The sequence below is a fragment of the Bidens hawaiensis genome, unplaced genomic scaffold (assembly GCF_021521415.1).
Source record: "Bidens hawaiensis isolate Kalapana, Puna unplaced genomic scaffold, B.hawaiensis_p1.1 tig00006250_1, whole genome shotgun sequence".
In the NCBI taxonomy this organism is placed as follows: Eukaryota; Viridiplantae; Streptophyta; class Magnoliopsida; order Asterales; family Asteraceae; genus Bidens; species Bidens hawaiensis.
In genome coordinates, this window is record NW_027491413.1 from 590830 (window position 1) to 596202 (window position 5373).

Genomic DNA, 5373 nt, shown 5'->3' on the forward strand with positions numbered 1-5373 from the left:
TCAAGAAAATGTTGATGTTCATGAAAAGCTGATGCTTCGTATTCATTCTTATCATCCTCAGGATAATATCATTGGTGATGTGAATGAAGGTGTTAGTACGCAATGACATGTTGCTGATGTATGCAACGATAATTAATTGTGTGCATATGCGGACATGCATGCATTGGGTATCCACAGTTTCCGACCAAAATCAGCGATTTCCGCCGAGATACAACAAAAGCCAACGGTTTCCGGCGAGATTCTAGCCACCTTCCGGCCAAAATATGTTTTTGTATGTATAAAATTGAAAAATACATATAAAAATGTGCGCATTTATATATAAAACTTAAAAATATACATTAAAGTCTGATACGATTAATACCGGTTAATCTCGATTAATCCCTAATAATCGCTAGTGCTCATCCCACCGCCCGACAACCGACTAGCGATTTTTACAAGACTGCCCGACGAAATGGGTTTTCAAGTGTAAGAAAGATATATTGAGTTCATTGTACGAAATAAGGCACGATTAATTATACAAGGTTTTAATCAGCAAGAGGTGTGGATTACACTGAAGTATATGCTCTAGATTGGAGGCTATATGCAGTTTCTTAGCCTATGATGCCTTTAAGAATTTCAAAGTATACCAGATGGACGTTAAGAATGTGTTTCTTAATGGGGAAATTCATGAAGAGGTGTATATGCAGCAGCCTACTAGTTTTGAAAATCCAGATTATCCAAAGCGTGTTTATCTATTGAACAATGCTCTATATGGTCTTCGCCAAGCTCCGATAGCTTGGTATAGCACACTTGCTGACCATTTAGTTGATAGTGGTTTCAAACGAGGGACTGTGGACTGTACCCTATTTTATAAGACTGTGGAAGATGATCTCGTTCCAGTCCGGATATATTTGGATTATATCATTTTTGGCTCAACAAACGATAAGTTATTTAAGGACTTTGAAAAGACAATGCAAACCAAGTTCGAGATGAGTTCAATGGGAGAAATGAGTTTCTTCTTAAGGTAATAGGTTCACTAGTCTGAAGCCGGAATCTTTATTCAACACACCAAATATTTGAACGAAGTCTTGAGCTTATTTAAGATAACTGCTAGAAAAGTTCCTTCTACTCCTCTTCCAGTGGGTCATAATTTGTTATCGGACGAATAGGAAGATACTGTTGATCCAACACTTTATCGAGCTATGATTGGTTCATTGAATTCAACTTCAAGTCTACTACGACGGGATGTCAATTTTTAGGAAACCGGTTTGTTTCCTGGCAGTGTAAGAAGAGACAACTCACTTAAACCGCCGAAGCTGAATACGTGGCAGCCTTGAGTTGCTACTCACAGGTTTTGGGGATCCAGCAACACTTGTGGATTATGGTTTGAAGTTTCTTACTACAATTTTTATTGATAACTATGCTGCCATTTGTATAACAAAAAACTCGTTCACCACTCGAAAAACGAAACATATCGAAATTTGTTCTCACTTCATCCGTGATTGTTACAAAAATAAATTAATTGATATTGAAAATATACAAACGGATCATTAAAAGGAAGACCTTTTTACCAAAGCGTTTGATAAAAAATATTTAACTTTTTCCTTGGTTTAAATGGTTTAAAATCTCTTGCTGAAATTCAAATGCTTAGTTAATCATTTTATCTGGTTTTTGTACTGTTGTGTTTTTTGGTTATTTTCTTTCTTTAGTATTTTGGTTTTTAAGGGAAGAAAATGGGAAAATACAAAATATATTGTGATTTCTAATTGTATAGATAAAATCCTAAAACATTCCAACATCTGAAATGTCAAAAACATTGAAAAATACTCCTATAAATGAGTTTTTTTAGGAAAAAGGTTAAATGATAGTACACATTGGTTATTTATATCTTAAATCCCGTAAGAAATAGGCAAAAACAACTGTGTGCTTAACTGTATTAGTGCATTGGTTGGTCTTAAACAAACAAGTAAGGAAGAGTATGTAATATATGTTAGTGCATAATGTCTAATGCTAGGATCTTGTATTTTGTATTGGAAATAGGTTTAAAATGTGTTTGGCGTATATGTGTAATATCCAGCGGATATGTACTTATACGGCAGATATGTCATATCTGCCGGATAAGACACATGCGCTTGATATGATAAGTCTATATATAATAGACTTATCCATCCATTGTAAGTAGTTTTCATATTTTCAAGTTGTACTGAGCTTGATTCTGTCATATCATTGTACAGATGTTGAAGTGAATATAAAGTATATTAGAAAGTGAATTCATCTTGTGTTCTTTATCTCATAATGTTTTCCGCACATTATGTTAAATAGATTGTAAACTCGGTGTTTCGGTCCGTATATGTACACGTTCTTTCAAGTGGTGTCAGAGCTTTGGCTCGTATCTACTTAAAAGTTCACAAGATTTGATGATTTGATCATCAATTTCCTTCACATTAACTTGAGTTCACAATTCAACAAGTTCTCACCGTAAAAAACTTTTGATTTTTACATATTATGGACGCCTACAGTTCGTGATCAATCCTACCTAGTTTCAGTTCAAAACATGATCATTTACATCATCAAAATTGCAAAATCATGCTTCAGAGTTAGTGTAGCGGATAAGTTCAATAGTAGTGTATAAGACATATACGTCCGGATAAGTTTGTTACTTAGCGTATAAGACAAATCCGCCGTATAAGTTGATATCCGTGACTAAGAGTTATCCGCTGACTAAGTGTTATTTGTTTGACTGGACATATACGGGGTAGTTTGGACATATACGAGCAGTTTGAATTAGTTTGAAAAATATGGATAATTTGAACGCGTTTGTGTCACAACCATCATCTCTTCTTTAAAGTTTGAACCTTGATAATGAAATGGGAACTGCCAAAAAGCCATAAAAACTTCCAATTTGATGACCGTCGTTTAAGTCAATCAAAAACCCAATTTAACCTAAATAGTTAGAGCAAGTAGGGTATCGTATCACAAGGAGTATGTGGTCAATGTAATTCGTGTACATATTTAATATTATGAAGTAACTAGTGTTTAGTGCTGATCACACAAGCAATTGAAATGAATTTAGAGAACTAAGCAACAAGCAAGTAAACGAGTTTTAAGCAGTTAACAAAGCAAATCACACCCGGGAATCCAAGTAAGCAACTTACAGTTATCTCATGCAACATAACAAATTAATTATTAACGATTAACTAAAGACTGATCAATCAGACAAAACCTTAGACATCAACAATCACTTTACACACGGCACTAGTTATCAAACAGACCTTGCCAGTGTGACTCAGTTAAGGGCAATCGTATGTTTATCGTATTCAATTTAACCAAACAGTCATATGATTAATTATCTAGCAACTGGAAACAGATCGTTCAGACCAAAGTAAACTTAAACCGACTGAACACACAGAAATACCAAACATCAATAATCATGTATCAATCATCAATAATAATACAATAATATTCTTAGTCATAAAAGAAAAACTGTAAAGATTACAAACTATACATCCCGAGTGCGATTCTCGAAGATTAGCCGAGCTTGACATCATTGAATCTTCGATACGGATGATATGTATCATGTATAGGGTCTTGGCACAAGCTATGGTGGTGAAAATCGCCTTCTTGAACTGCTGGAATCGCCTCTTGGTCGTCAAAACGGAGTTAGGGTTCTTGTTTATGAAGAATAAGATATAAACCTAAAATTCCCGTCTGCACCCCACATCACGATACGCGATGGGGTCTTCAATGGTCCATCGCGATGTCAACTCTTTTTTAAACCCCATCGCGATACGCGATGGGTCCTCAAGCAAACCCATCGCATATCGCGATGGGTCTTGTCACCAGCAATCTTCAATAAAATTCCTCGTTTCGCGTGCTGGACATCCCGGGTCTTCATACCATGTCACAACAGGTCCATATTGAGTACTTTAGCATCTGTGACCTGAAAACCAATAATACATGTATGAAGTATCGAAAGTTCTAGAATAAACGATTAAAACTAAAACATATACAAATTAACCGACCATCAATAATGAAATGGGAACTGCCAAAAAGCCACAAAAACTTCTCATAATGGAAGATTATTTGAAATGGGCGGATAAATTTGAAACTCATGTGCAAGCTAGAAGTTATGATACATGGTTGGCTGTGGATGAGGAATATGTTATTCCTAAGAATGAAAATGGAACCAAGTACCAACTATCACAAGTGGGTGAGGCTGCTAAAGCTTTGTTCATTAGAGAGAAAAAGATGTTGAATTTATTTCAACAATCTATCAAGGCTGAAATATTTCAGATGCTTCAACACAATGGGTCTTGTTATTCTTTATGGAGAGCAATGCTTAACAAGGATAAAGGAAATCCCGATATGAAAAAGTCCAAGATGGCATTATTAAAGAAGGATTTCGGTATCTCTACATTAGTAAAAGGTGAATTATTCGCTCAGCTGATCGAACGAAACTGTCATATAGATAATGAGATGAAAATGATGGGAATTGACAAGCCGGATTATGAATACACTGATAAATTAGCTGATGCTTTACCTGAAGAGTGGGAGACATTTATCATGATTTAACAATCAAATCCTGTTGTTATGCACATCTCACTCTTGCTAGATTCATTGAGAAGCTAGAGGCACAAGAATTAGAGTTAAGGAAGAAATAGGTAATGAAGATTTCGGTAGTTGTGCAAGATATTGGAATGTGGCAATGGAGAGTTATATGTTGAACCAAAACCTTATACGGAGATCATCAAACATATCCGCGGTAACAAACGACAACCATATTCATGATCTGATCTTGACAAAATTGTTCAATTAACAAATTCACCCATGCAGAAATGATCAACAGATGTAGACGAACATAATTCTGAGTTTAATTCAAATTTGAACTGTAGATGAGTAAATAATTGAAGATTAAGTAATCGTTTATAAACTTTGATAGTCAAATCTTCAAGTTTAACCAAGTAAATGTGTTCAATTCAGTAGAAAACACGAGCCTATAGCTCTGATACCACTTGAAAGACCTCACGTCCGATCATAATACGACATGATAAAGATCGATAACTTTGTGTTTACTATACTAAATCATATGGCGGAAACATATAATAAAGGAATTGACCGCATGTTCACTCTATCAATCATCATTATATTGATATAACATTGATAGTACAAATGATGATCTCTCTGTGATCAAGTTACCGAAATCTATTACAAGTTATGACAATAGCATGCTATTTATACAAGATCCTATGAAACGTATAAGTCTCCTGGCGTATAAGACTTATACGTTGGTTTGACTTATACGCCCCTTAAAACTTTCTAATATTGACATATTCGGCCCTTATAAGATACACATATGACATATTTAGCCCATAAGACCTAACATTAGACAATATG